This window comes from Rattus norvegicus, chromosome 1 (genome assembly GCF_021556685.1).
Source record: "Rattus norvegicus strain SHRSP/BbbUtx chromosome 1, alternate assembly SHRSP_T2T, whole genome shotgun sequence".
Taxonomy (NCBI): Eukaryota; Metazoa; Chordata; class Mammalia; order Rodentia; family Muridae; genus Rattus; species Rattus norvegicus.
Genome location: NC_141534.1, coordinates 159,600,390 through 159,615,915, shown reverse-complemented (window position 1 = coordinate 159,615,915; position 15,526 = coordinate 159,600,390). Strand labels below are relative to the sequence as shown.

The 15,526-nt window shown below is 40.3% G+C and overlaps 1 pseudogene; it reads right to left on the bottom strand.

The window, feature by feature from the left end:
• Positions 1 to 256: 256 nt before the first annotated feature.
• LOC148007756 (lysosomal Pro-X carboxypeptidase-like) overlaps positions 257 to 15,526 on the bottom strand; it is a 32,178-nt pseudogene continuing 16,908 nt past the window's right edge.

The following is a 15,526-nucleotide window of genomic DNA, read 5'->3' as shown; positions in this document are numbered from 1 at the left end:
GAAGATAGCCTGGTCTACATTGTGAGTGCCAGGCCAGCCAAGTGCCATCTTAGAAACTGAGACCACGCCTTTACTAGATACAGGACCTGTCAGAACCTTCATTTTAGATTTCCACTGACACAACTGTGATAAATAAGTTTACACTGTTTGTAAATTGCCCAGTCTTGGATATTTTGTGACAGCAGAACTAATGATGAAGTCAGACCCAGTAGCTAGTCCAGAGACCTTCTCAGTGTTCAATGCCCTTCCAATGTTTCTAGCTTCCAACAACCACTTTACACAGCTGAACAAAATAGTATAGTTTTGAAGAGTCCAACTGAAAATGAGAAACACAGTTTTAAAAAATTAAACCAGTAGAAGATAATCTGTTTTCTGTCCAAAGGTCTCACCTTTTACTTGGAAACGGGCATCTTTTGGGTTGAAAATAGCATTGAGTCTAAAGTCACAGGCTTAAATTAAGCCAGGCTGGCAGCAATCTTCAGCACCACTGGGTGTGAGTATAGAGAGCCCAATCTGACTCTTGTTTGAGAGAGAGAATACAAAGAATTCCACCACAGCACTAATGAAGATGTATGTGTTGGCATTCACAGATTTCCAGAACTATTTTCCCAGTACTAGGCATGAAACACAGCCTCTTGCATAACAGACAAGCACTTTTACTACTGAGTTATGTTCCCAGCCCTTGGTGAATGTTTTAATTAACTGGTTGCCAGCTGAATAGTTGACAACCTAGGGAGACATGAAAAATGTGATATCAGAGTCAGATGTACATAGAGCCAACTCTGATGCGGACTTGGTTAACTCTGTATCAAATGTGTTACATCTTGGAAGCACTGACAAAGGACAACAAATGGGTGTGTAGGCTTGCATGCCAAGGAAGAACTCTCAATCTGCAAGACAACCGTAGAAGAAAAACATCATCATCAACACCACCACCAACACCACCATCACCATTATTAATCTTACTGTGCAGGTAAAAGAATTCTGACACAGAGAGAGTCCAGTGAGATTTTACTTCTTCCACATATCCATATAATGCCTCCTTTCCAGGACTTGGGAAAGTCTACTATAGTACTAATGTATTTATCTTTTTCTCTATTTGCTGGTGAGTCATGTTGTGTATGACTTTAGATTTGAAGCATAAAGAGAGCTTGCTCAATGATAAGTACTCACTGTGTGTCTGCTGAATGGGTGAGAGAATGAAAAACTCATTGGTAGTCTCATGGTATAATGCAACAGCATCTACACATGAATGCAAGTTAGGTGACAAACTATTTCTGTTCTCTGTTGTAGCACAACTGTACCAGCAAAGGGCAAAGACTGCCCCAGGAGTCACGCATGATTACCTGATAGCCCCAAACCCAGGATCCCAAATTGCCAGCAGTTGTTTCAGAAATGTTACTGCATCTGGACTGGCCTGAGTAATTATAATATACATTCACAGCTTTATAACAAGCAGGGAGTCAGATATATAGGGATTTGTCAGATACTGGCATACTACCTGTCATATCAGAAAGATAAACAGAGGAAGAGTCAGATAATATAAAATTATAGTTCAATAACACAAAGAAGAAATGTGCTTATAAGTTGATCATAAGGCACTCTTAAACATCTAACTAAAATTAGATATGGCTACATATGCCTGTAACATCAAAACACTAGAGGCAGAGACACAAGTATGGTATGAAGCTAGGCTAGGCTCTACAGTGACTTCCAGAACAACCAAAAGCAAATCTCTCTTATTTCTTTAAGTTTTTCAGTCTCTTGAGTATAGTATTCCTAAGCAAACATCATAAACAAATAAATCTTTTAAATTCTCCCTGCACTGCAGAAATAATGCAAACATTCACATGTTGTGTAAAGCCCTACATACTTTTCACTTGAGCTTAATCTATATAGCCTTTCTAGTTTAGAAAAACTATTCCCCACAACACTCCTTCACTCCTCTGCTCATCTTCAAATCTCTGTTCTTACTCTTTAATTATATGAAGGCTGGCCATCTTGGTCTTTATAATACCCAGCTCAAATATCCCCTCCTCTCTGAGATCTTCCTTATCTGTTTCCAAGGTTGAAAGAGCCAAACTGTGCCCTCCTTGGTGCTGTACCATACTCTCTATTTTTATCACAACCCCTATAATACTATCTGTATTCATTTGATTCTACAATGTCTGCCACAGTGTTTAGGACGGTCTCAGATAGCTAAATGTCTGCTGAATAAAGGACTGGTTTTTTTTAATTAGTATACTAAGTATTAGGTTTCGTTTTGGTCAAACAAAATTTGGCTCCTCACCACTGCTATTCTTTTGTGCCCATACATTCCTTTTCATTTTTATGGAAGGGCTATACTTTTACAAAAATTTATTGTGGAAGAAACACAGCTCCTAGTTCCAACATCTGTGGTATGATCAGAGACATGTCATGCACCACACAGCTCACAAACACTCCTGTCATCAGTCTATAATAAGTCTCTAGATTCTACTTATGAAAATCATGGGCAATACTCTGTGTTAGAAGTCAAAATGGAGACAGCCCAGAGGACAGATGGGAAACTTTCCAAGGTATAGAAATATTTCATATCTTCTTGGAAGACTGACTTACATAACACTACTGCAAAATCTGTGGATTCTGCTATATGTAGATTTCTGTTCCCCTCAGAAAAGAATCGTGATATATAACTGTAAGGAGGAACACTGAGAGCAGAAGGGAACAAGCAGGGATGGAAGACAGAGAGATATAGGGAAAGAGAGGGGGAGAGAGCAACCAAAATGAGGCATGCATGAATACTGTCAAAACAAAGTCTAGTAGTCTATATTTTAAATTAAATTATTTAAAACACATCATGAACTAGGCTCATGTGTAGTAGTGCACACTTTTATTCCCAGCAGAGGCAGAGGCAGGTGTATCTCTGTGAGTTTGAGGCCAGCCTTGGTCTACATAGTGAGCTCCAGGACAGCTAGGACTACATATTGATAACCTGCCTCTAAAATAACAGTAATAATAATTTTGGTAATAATAATAATGATAATAATAACTATCATAAGCTAATATTGAACTCTAGTTGAAAATACAAAACTTTAATTATTTAGGGGGAGATGTCTATGATTTACCTTGAAATGTATTACATTAAGAAGAATAAAAAGATTTCTAAGTGAATATGCTTGTCATAAGTCAAATATACTTAAAAATTATTTATAAAATTTGGGAGGTAAGGGCCCAGAGATGTAGTTCAGTGATAGAGTCTTTCTTTAACATGTTCAAGTTATGTTTATGGGTGTTCAATACCCAATGTTATTCAACTTTTTTTAGATATTTGAAATATTTTGCAATAAAATGGTAGAGAAAATTCACAAATAGAATTATAACTAAATCATTACCAAGCCTACTGATTATTATGCCTTGAGTTTATAACCAATACATCATCTCATTCTCAAAAGCACTTACCCTACCAGACAGATTATTATATACTTCTTTGCCTAGAAGACACTCAATTGCTTTTGTTCCAGTTCACCAGCTAGCAAAGGGTAAAACCAAAATTTATTCCTATGTATCTCTACTTCCGAAAGAGACATGCTACCCACTGTGCTATACTCGTAGGAAAGTGCCTCCTTGTGAAACTATGAACAATTCCAATGACAAAGCCACTCTTTCTGCATCATACCCTGTTAACACTTTGAAGAGATTTCCCACTGCATATGAAAAAATATTGAAAATGGGCAAATCAGATCAAAAAAAGAAACTAGTCAAGAGAAAAAGGCTGGAAGGAAGAACTCCCATTCTTCTGCCTCAAAGAGAGGACCTGTTGGAGGTCCAAGGCTGGGCTAGAGACACATTCCTGTCAAGAAAAAAGGCAATGAGAAAGGAAGTATCCCTCCCCCTCACCATGCTGCCTCGGACTATCATCCAGCAATATCACTTTTCTGAAAAAGGTAAGAAAATTCCAAACAGAAAAGAAATAAATTGTAGGGAAAAATCTGTTTCTCTCTCTCTCTCTCTCTCTCTCTCTCTCTCTCTCTCTCTCTCTCTCTCTCTCTCTCTCCCCTGCCCACCCCGTGTGTGTGTGTGTGTGTGTGTGTGTGTGTGTTTGCACATTCTCATGTATTCCAAAGGTTTCATACTCAAGAACACTGTTCACTTTCTGTAAGATAGGGAGGGTCCTATTGTTCTGGAGCTCATCAGTTAAGCAAGACTATCCTAGATCTCACCCTGCCTCTGCTTCCCCTGCCCCTGGGATTATAAGCACAAACCCAGGATTTTTACATGGTTTCTGGGTATCAAACTTGGGTCTTCATGCTTATAAAAAATTCACTTTGCCAAATGAATCATTCTCTCAGCCGATTCAAGACAATTTTTCTATGGACTATTAATTGGTACTTTGTGTTCTTGGACAATCAACTTTAAGAAGTCGTGTGTTAGCAAATATGGAGAATTGCCTTTTCTTTCCAGTTGTATGTGTGTGTATTCGCATGTGTGATGCACACATCTATGTTGGATATGCAAGCACATTTGTGTAGGTACATGTAAAGGCTGAAGGTTGACATCAAGAGTCTTCCTAAGTCCCTCTTCATCTAATTCATTGAGGCAGAGTTTCACAATTGTACCCAGATCTCACTAATTCAGCCTGTCCGGGTAATCAGCCTGATTCAAGGACTGTCCGCTAAGATGACTTATAGTTTTAGAAATCCTGGATGTGAGAAAAAAATCACAAAATACAATATCCAAAAAAACTGTGAGAGCTGGATATGATACACAGCTTTAATCCCAGCACTAAGGAGGCAGAGGCAGAAGGACCCAACAGTTTGAGGCCAGCCTCGGCTACATAGTAAGTTCCAAGACAGCCAGAGCTACACAGTGAGACCTTGACTTTAAAAAAGAAAACAAACCAAACAACAATGACAAACAACAAAACTATGAGGTCAAAAAAAAAAAAAAAAAAACAGTGGGCGAAGCTAGCTATAAAACCTGAAGATCTGAAGGACCCACAAAATAGAAGAGAGAAGCAACTCCCACAAGTTGACTTTTCAGAATCATGCCATAGCATGCACACCCACAGACACCATACACACCCATGCACACACTCACACACACACATGATTAAATGTGCCCGAGTGCATACATAAACATACATGCTTTCATGCACACACATGCTCACATGCATGAGCATGCACACATACACAAACAGAAATAAGTTGTAAATAAGTAAATGTAAAAATTTTAAAGAAAAAATACCCGTGAGGTCATAAGTACACACTGTGCCCATGCTCCAGGTGTACATAATGAAACGGATCTGAGCTAAACTGAAAGTACAAACCTGTCGCACCTAAAGCCATCGGAAAAGCCAGCTGAAGAAAGGTCCAAATCAAAACCGTGATTTATTACGCTGAAAATTCTTTAATTGTTCACGGGAACTCAAGCCACATAACATTTAAAACAGAAGTTTTCTCAGAAAGCATCCCTAAGATGTACAGCAGTTACAAATAACCAAGCAGTAGAGAGGCTAAGAGCCAACCATGGAATGTACTGGACCACCCATCACCAACAACTGACCCTCACCCCTTTCTAAATCGAGTCCCCTTCAGCAGACTTATCTCTTCCCCGGTCAGCAGGGAATTACAGAGTAGATGCAGAAGAAAGACTTCTTTTCAAGCAGTGTGGTGGGTGAGGCCAGCGGATGATGAAGCTCGGCAAGAGAAAAAAGGAGCGGATGTACAAGTACCTAAAACACAGGCAAGTGGGTGTGACTCACACACTGGCATTAGATGCCCTTCTTATGGCAGGAACACTGGGCCTCTGTTGAGGAAAGAAAAGAAGTCCCCATGAATAGCCCGTCTCTACAAAGAGCAGTTATTGTCTCTTAAAAGACACAAGCATGGCTGGAAGCTGGCACCAGATAACAATACATAGGTTTCTGTAGCCCTGGAACATCACAGGCAGAGACTTGGCCTCTGCTGATGGAGTCACTGCCCTTTTGAAGGCAGATGCTCCTGGGAGAACAGGGTTCGGTTCTGACCAGCAACCTTTCAGAAGGGCACTCCCAGTGTAAAGCAACTCACAGAGGAACAGCCAGGCTGGAGAGCTGAGAACCAGATAAAACTGTAAGGTCAGTCATCTGAAACATGGTAATCTTTTATCATCACACCTGTATATCTCTATAGCTAAATCTTTATTCTTAATAACTTCAAGATGACTTCTTGCAGGAATTACTGGTTCATAGGAAACAAACATTGTAAGGCCTTCTCACTAGATCCTGTCAAGCTTCCTTTTTATAAAGGAAGTGCAAATCTACAGTCTCTTTATGTTCTACTTAGAATACCCAAAGCTTCAGAAAGCATGGCTGTGATAAGGGGACGCACAATCTCTGCACTGTTTGATTAATCAAGAGTACGGTGGTTCCAGCAGAAGTAGCACACACTCTGTAATCAGATGTGTGATGTGCCTAAAGCACGTAAGTACCAAGTCAAAGGTAAGCCATAGGAAACTGTCACATTTGTAAGTCACTTTGATACAATCTCACGTGATACTTCAACTTAATCTTGATAGCCTGCAAAATATTAGCCAAGGAATCGGTCACTGTTAATTACTTCCAAGGGCAGGGGGGAGGAGTGTGATTTAATGAGAAAGCAAGCAGTAAGAGCCTCTAAAACAACACAACAAACACTTCTCAAAGGACTTAACACACAGATATTCCCTTCATCGTGCTCCTTAATTTGTGAGTTGTTAGCTTTGTTTGGAATGTTTGTGCCTATGAGTGTGTGTGTGTGTGTGTATGTGTGTGTGAGAGAGAGAGAGAGAGAGACAGACAGACAGACAGACAGACAGACAGACAGACAGACACAGAGACACAGAGACAGAGAGAGAATCGTTCACCAAATTGCCCAAGCTACCTTCAAACTTGTAGTTTTCTTGCTTCAGTCTCTCAAGGATTCCAAGCCTGTGTCACCATGGCCAGCTTCCCCAATTATCATCATAAAAATATGTTTTTAATTGTTTGCTTATCTTTATATATTTTGAGTTTGTTTATAAGAAAAATTTAACTTGAGAGTCATTTTATTGCAGTATAAATTTAAATACCTTTGCAATACTTTAAAGGAAACTAAAATAGATTAACAGCAGACTCAGTACTAGTCATTTGACTCAGAGTTAATTTACTTTCTGTTTCCTAGTATAGGCAAGCACTCACTTGAAGAGCGAGAAAGAGAGACTAGAAAGGTGGCTTAGCATTAAAAGCATTTGCTGCTCATGCAGAGAACCTAGGTTTGTTTTCTAACGCTCATGTACTGACTCACAACTGTCCCTAACTCCAGTTTTTGAAGATCTGATGCTCTGTTCTGAATTCCTTGGACATCAGGTTTGCACCCAGTGCACATACACATGTGCAAGCAAAACAAACAAACAAACAAAAACAAAAACCACACACATAAAAATAAATCTAAGAGAAAAAATTTTAAAACACTAGAAGTCCATTTTAATAGTTCTAGTTTTTAAAGGTACAGAAATAGGGGCCGGAGAGATCACCCAGTGGTTAAGAACATTAGCTGCTCTTCCAAAGGACCCAGGTTCAATTCCCAGTACCCACATGGCAGCTCACAAATGTCTGTAACTCAACTTCCATTGGATCCAACTCCCTCATACAAACATACATGCAGCATAAGCACCAATGCACATTTAATGTCTTAAAAAGTACAAAGATAGTGTAAAAGCCAGGTGTGTTCCGACAAGCCTCAGTTCTGGGGAGGACAAACCAAAGGATCACAAGTTCCAGGCTAGCTTGGGCTACAAAGCTACTTCATTGCCAAAATAAAGAGGTGTAGGAAGTAAAACACTCGTGCAATGTTAGACTGATCAGGTCTGCACCCCATTGTGTCTGCCCTTTCTGCCAAATGTTGGCAAAAAAGTAAGGATAACAGTTTATCCTTACTTATCCTGAAAGTCTTAGGTGCCTGTGACTAGAAGGATAAGTGTTTGAATAAAAGGAAGGTAGGGCAAAGACACAATTCTTAAAAGGGAAGAAGACAGTCTTAGAAAACAAAAAGGCCAATCTTCTCTCCAGAGTGCCGTCTCTCCATCCCTCCATTAGAAGAAGGATTAAACTGATACATTGAGCTTTTAGACCAGATTCTCTTTCTTTAAGGCTCCAACATCCCTCTCACACTGCCTCAGATAATCACATTAGTTTTGTCAGTAAAAGCTCTCTTTTCATAGAATGCATCTAAACCGCTTAAACCACCCAGAGAGGGTGCATACATTATCAAAAGCCAAGACAAACGGAAGAGGTTTTCCCTTTTATGTCTTAGTATTTCACCGAGTGTATTCGCATGCTCTGAAACGAAGCTAGAAATATGAAAATATTTAACTTGCCATCAACTAAAAGACTACACAATTTAAGGAACTGCGGCCCTCTTTAAAAAGTGTCTTTTAAGCTACAAAGAGGCGTTGTGGTTTTTCATGTGGCCTGAACTGTCAAATGACAGAGGTTTTCTATTTCTCCTTTCTCTTCCTCCCTGTGTTCTGCGGGCCAAGTCCGTGATTATTTCTGCATGACTGTTGCAGCTTCTGTTAACAGTAAACAAAAGCAAACAGAGACAATGTGCAAAGACAAATTAGAGAGAATGCTAGCTGAATTGACGTGGAAAACGGCATTTAGTCACTGCCCAACGATACTCTAGAGATGTACGCGGTACAGACCGAATTGGAAATAGCCGATTTTCTCTCACAACTCAACTGTTATCTCACCGCGCTAAGCCTGAGTTACCGACTCAGAAAAGGTCTGCTGATTGTCAGCTCCTTACAGAGAAGGAAGTGCATCAGAGAGGGGAGGAGTTCTGGCTAAATGGAACCATCCATGTGAAAGAGCGGTCCCCAGCTGGGCAGTGTTCCAGGGATTAGTGGGCTGTGAGGACAGATAGGGTCACGAAAGGAGAAACAGAATGAGCAGAGAGCAGAGAGAACTGGAGCTGAGTGCAGGAGCGAGGCACAGTGAGACAGAATCAGTGAAAAATAAATGTTTAGCTAACTGTGGAAAGAGGAGAAACTGGTCGACCCAAAGGCAAGAAAACTGGTTTTTGTGTAGGGTGGACAGTTCTAGACCACGCTAAGCTATGAAGTGAGCTCCAAAAATAATAACTTTGTATTATCAACGTCCAGTTTAATTCAATGCATGTTGGTTTCCAGCCTGTTCTGTGCAAGATGTTTACTTTGTACATGAAGGAAAAAACTGTGAGAACAAGTGGACTTGTTTTAATTAAAAAATTTTTAAGTAGGGTGTAGTAGTTCAGTGGTACAGTTGAAAGAGCTTTTGAAATTTGGCTTTCGTCTAACCAATGAAATTTTCATTTCTAGCACTCACTCTAGCTGTGGAGTCAAAAAGATCCTCAGAACATTGCTGTCCTTTGCTTTTAAAAACTCTTTTGTTTTATTTTATTTTTTAAAATTTTTTTAAAGATTTATTTATTATATATAAGTACACTGTAGCTGTCTTCAGACACACCAGAAGAGGGCATCAGCTCTCATTACAGATGGTTGTGAGCCACCATGTGGTTACTGGGATTTGAACTCAAGACTTCTGGAAGAGCAGTCAGTGCTCTTAACCACTGAACCATCTTTCCAGCCCACTTTTAAAAACTCTTATTATTAACAGGAGAATAGTTAAAAAGAACCCAGAGCATAAATGATGTGAACAGCAAAAGAATCTTTAAAATTATAAAAATAACAAGTTTACAAAAGGTCCACGCATCTGTAGAACCTAAAAATCAATGTCTTTATACTTCTCAGGAGCATAAGTTCTCACGATCTTAGTGTAAGGATTTGCAACTATTGATGTCTGTTTGTCTGAGGCATATGGAACAAAAATGGGGCAGTCCAAGGAGGTAGCCCCCTCATCCAGGATGCTGAGGAATGAGTGGCAGCTTGGGGCCACACCCTCCCAGTGATGCCTACAAGATACTCTTTCCCAATCTGCTGCTCAGCATATATCGATCACCCTTCAGGCAAACAGCATTTACAATGTTTAACACCTCACTGAATATCTATAGCACTGTGATAAAATGGTCACTTATCAAGTTTCTTCCATATGTTACATATATTTAGGCATGATACATATATCACAAAATTGGATAAACCACATAAACAAAGTACAGCCCACAGCAACTATTCTATTAACAGCAACCATCACTCTTATGCAATAATCAATGTTTTCTATCCCCAATTTTCAGAAGAGGGAGCTAAGGCTAAGGAAGGATAGCTAAAATAGCCAAGGCGACATAACCAGAGGGTACCAGCCCAGAACTGCCAGCTCCACAGAGCCCCTAATCATTAGTGTGTCTTCCTTCTGATAAAAGCCAAAAGGTGATTTGTAAATGAGGACAGGACATTGTGCTGTTACCTTGATAGGCTAAGAAGGCAAATGCCTTAAAAACTTAGCCAAATGTGGGTAGTTCACCATGGCCAGGTTCACCCAGGTCTCCAAGACCCAGTCTTTCAGACGTTGGATGTCCTCAGAGTTTAGGGAGGTGCGCAGATGAAAGACTCTGGTAAGCCATGGTAGATCACTTCCTGTAGACAGAATGACATGACTGGTACCTGAAAAATACTAACCAAAGAAGCCTCAACAGAGCTCTCCTTCTTCTTCACTTTGCATTACAGAAAATACAAGTTTCTATGCCACTTCACCAAGAATTCTTGCACCACTCAACAAAATGCTTTAATGAAATTTGATAATTCCATGACAGACAAGTGGACTTTGTTGTGGGACTTACCAAAATTAGTGTTCTTTATTATGTTTCATTTTAATTTAAAATATTTAATATTTATTTAATTTGAAATAAATAAGAACACCATAGAACAATGTGAATAAATAAGTAACCAATTAAAACTAACATAGAACAATGAACAAAAATACTAGGCAAAATACCCACATATTTTATATATTTTTTTTTCCAAGAGCCTGATAATGTTCTCTGTTGATCTGGATGATAATTACATCAAGCAACTCATCAGCCCATGCATTTTAATTTCTCTTATTTTCAATATCTATATTATTTTCTTTTTTTTTTTTTTTTGGTTCTTTTTTTCGGAGCTGGGGACCGAACCCAGGGCCTTGCGCTTCCTAGGCAAGCGCTCTACCACTGAGCTAAATCCCCAGCCCCTCAATATTTATATTATGCTTTAATAAAATATGTGCTTACAGAAGTGAGGGCAGGGCTGGAAAGATGACTTAACAGTTAAGAGCAGTGGATGCTCATCAGAGGACACAGGTTCGAGTCCCATGGTACCTCACAACAATTTGTAACTCCAGTTCCAGGGAATCAAACACCCTCCTCTGTGAACATCACACACACACATGGTGCCAGAATATGCATGCAGGCAGAATACCCATACACTTAAAAGACTTCGTTAATTAACTGAAAGTATTGAATAAATGAAATTCAATTAAAAATGGATAACCAGGCTGGAGAGATGGCTCAGTGGTTAAGAGCACTGACTGCTCTTCCAGAGGTCCTGGGTTCAAATCCCAGCAACCACATGGTGGCTCACAACCATCTGATGCCCTCTTCTGGTGTGTCTGGAGATAATTACAGTGTACTTATATATAATAAATAAATCTTTTAAAAATATATGGAAAACCATTCTTTTAGGTAAAACTTACCTGTATTTGAAATTCAGTAAATGGCACCCAAGACCTGGGGATGTTCTCTGAACATTTTACACTGCTTTTCCTAAAATCTTCAGTTATAATCTTTATAAACACAGCACAGAGAATCAACTCTTCTTCAAGTAGGAGCAGAAGCTGCCAGAACTCTAAATGGTCAGGGAAATGAAAGGGGAAAGGAAGAAACTATAACTCACCTAAGTTTTAACACAACAAGCTCAGAATAGGCAAAATAAAATAAAATCCTAGCATAGAGATGGGAGTGTGGCATGAGGTCCTATCATTAACTCCTGTTGTTTTCAGTAGTGTGGCCAGTGGTAGGTCAACCGCACTCCAGTAGACAGTCACATATCTAAGAGTATTTGGGCAGCAGAAATTGAACTTGATGGGTGTGGGGGAGGAGGAGGAAGAGCAGGAAGAGGTAGAAGAGGAAACATAACATTTTGTAAGTGAGGAAGAAGGCATGAATTTGGGAGGAGTTGGGAGAGAAGGGTGAAAATATCAAAAACACATTTTACAAAAGATCCAACAACAAAATGACAAGGATTAATAAAAAACTACAAAAAAGCAAATAAAATACACATTAAAAATAGTTTTGAAAAATAAAATGGGAGGGGCGGCACAGGTCTTCCTGGTTGCTGCCGCTGCAGAGAGCCCTGGGCAGCACCCCACGAACAAACCTGAGCCTCGGGACCACATGTAAGACCAAATTTTCTGCTGCAAGAAAGCTGCCTGGTGAGCTTGGGACACACGGAAGCAGAATTTCTCTAGGACCGGGCACGTTCTGTGTTTACCGGAAGTCCCACACCCGCGGATCCCGGCCCGCAGCAGCTCTCTGCTCCCAGACCCGGTGAGAGAGAGACCCAACGGCCTGGTCAGGTGGGCACTCCTGAGGCTGCAGAGCGGAAGAGACCACCAACACTGCTCACCCCTGCCCACATCCCTGGCCCAAGAGGAAACTGTATAAGGCCTCTGGGCTCCCGTGGGGGAGGGCCCAGGAGCGGCAGGACCCCTGCCAGAGACACCGCTGGAACCTGAAAGAAACAGACCGAATAAACAGTTCTCTGCACCCAAATCCCGTGGGAGGGAGAGCTAAACCTTCAGAGAGGCAGACAAGCCTGGGAAACCAGAAGAGACTGCTCCCTGCACACACATCTCGGACGCCAGAGGAAAAAGCCAAAGACCATCTGGAACCCTGGTGCACTGAAGCTCCCGGAAGGGGCGGCACAGGTCTTCCTGGTTGCTGCCGCTGCAGAGAGCCCCTGGGCAGCACCCCACGAGCAAACCTGAGCCTCGGGACCACAGGTAAGACCAAATTTTCTGCTGCAAGAAAGCTGCCTGGTGAACTCAAGACACAGGCCCACAGGAACAGCTGAAGACCTGTAGAGAGGAAAAACTACACACCCGAAAGCAGAACACTCTGTCCCCATAACTGACTGAAAGAGAGGAAAACAGGTATACAGCACTCCTGACACACAGGCTTATAGGACAGTCTAGCCACTGTCAGAAATAGCAGAACAAAGTAACACTAGAGATAATCTGATGGCGAGAGGCAAGCGCAGGAACCCAAGCAACAGAAACCAAGACTATATGCCATCATCGGAGCCCAATTCTCCCACCAAAACAAACATGGAATATCCAAACACACCAGAAAAGCAAGATCTAGTTTCAAAATCATATTTGATCATGATGCTGGAGGACTTCAAGAAAGACATGAACACACTTAGGGAAGCACAGGAAAACATTAATAAACAAGTAAAAGCCTACAGAGAGGAATCGCAAAAATCCCTGAAAGAATTCCAGGAAAACACAATCAAACAGTTGAAGGAATTAAAAATGGAAATAGAAGCAATCAAGAAAGAACACATGGAAACAACCCTGGATATAGAAAACCAAAAGAAGAGACAAGGAGCTGTAGATACAAGCTTCACCAACAGAATACAAGAGATGGAAGAGAGAATCTCAGGAGCAGAAGATTCCATAGATATCATTGACTCAACTGTCAAAGATAATGTAAAGCGGAAAAAGCTACTGGTCCAAAACATACAGGAAATCCAGGACTCAATGAGAAGATCAAACCTAAGGATAATAGGTATAGAAGAGAGTGAAGACTCCCAGCTCAAAGGACCAGTAAATATCTTCAACAAAATCATAGAAGAAAACTTCCCTAACCTAAAAAAAGAGATACCCATAGACATACAAGAAGCCTACAGAACTCCAAATAGATTGGACCAGAAAAGAAACACCTCCCGTCACATAATTGTCAAAACACCAAACGCACAAAATAAAGAAAGAATATTAAAAGCAGTAAGGGAAAAAGGTCAAGTAACATATAAAGGGAGACCTATCAGAATCACACCAGACTTCTCGCCAGAAACTATGAAGGCCAGAAGATCCTGGACTGATGTTATACAGACCCTAAGAGAACACAAATGCCAGCCCAGGTTACTGTATCCAGCAAAACTCTCAATTAACATTGATGGAGAAACCAAGATATTCCATGACAAAACCAAATTTACACAATATCTTTCTACAAATCCAGCGCTACAAAGGATAATAAATGGTAAAGCCCAACATAAGGAGGCAAGCTATACCCTAGAAGAAGCAAGAAACTAATCGTCTTGGCAACAAAACAAAGAGAATGAAAGCACACAAACATGACCTCACATCCAAATATGAATATAACGGGAAGCAATAATCACTATTGCTTAATATCTCTCAATATCAATGGCCTCAACTCCCCAATAAAAAGACATAGATTAACAAACTGGATACGCAACGAGGACCCTGCTTTCTGCTGCCTACAGGAAACACACCTCAGAGACAAAGACAGACACTACCTCAGAGTGAAAGGCTGGAAAACAACTTTCCAAGCAAATGGTCAGAAGAAGCAAGCTGGAGTAGCCATTCTAATATCAAATAAAATCAATTTCCAACTAAAAGTCATCAAAAAAGATAAGGAAGGACACTTCATATTCATCAAAGGAAAAATCAACCAAGATGAACTCTCAATCCTAAATATCTATGCCCCAAATACAAGGGCACCTACATACGTAAAAGAAACCTTACTAAAGCTCAAAACACACATTGCACCTCACACAATAATAGTGGGAGATTTCAACACCCCACTCTCATCAATGGACAGATCATGGAAACAGAAATTAAACAGTGATGTAGACAGACTAAGAGAAGTCATGAGCCAAATGGACTTAACGGATATTTATAGAACATTCTATCCTAAAGCAAAAGGATATACCTTCTTCTCAGCTCCTCATGGTACTTTCTCCAAAATTGACCATATAATTGGTCAAAAAACGGGCCTCAACAGGTACAGAAAGATAGAAATAATCCCATGCGTGCTATCGGACCACCACGGCCTAAAACTGGTCTTCAATAACAATAAGGGAAGAATGCCCACATATACGTGGAAATTGAACAATGCTCTACTCAATGATAACCTGGTCAAGGAAGAAATAAAGAAAGAAATTAAAAACTTTTTAGAATTTAATGAAAATGAAGATACAACATACTCAAACTTATGGGACACAATGAAAGCTGTGCTAAGAGGAAAACTCATAGCGCTCAGTGCCTGCAGAAAGAAACAGGAAAGAGCATATGTCAGCAGCTTGACAGCACACCTAAAAGCTCTAGAACAAAAAGAAGCAAATACACCCAGGAGGAGTAGAAGGCAGGAAATAATCAAACTCAGAGCTGAAATCAACCAAGTAGAAACAAAAAGGGCCATAGAAAGAATCAACAGAACCAAAAGTTGGTTCTTTGAGAAAATCAACAAGATAGATAAACCCTTAGCCAGACTAACGAGAGGACACAGAGAGTGTGTCCAAATTAACAAAATCAGAAATGAAAAGGGAGACATAACTA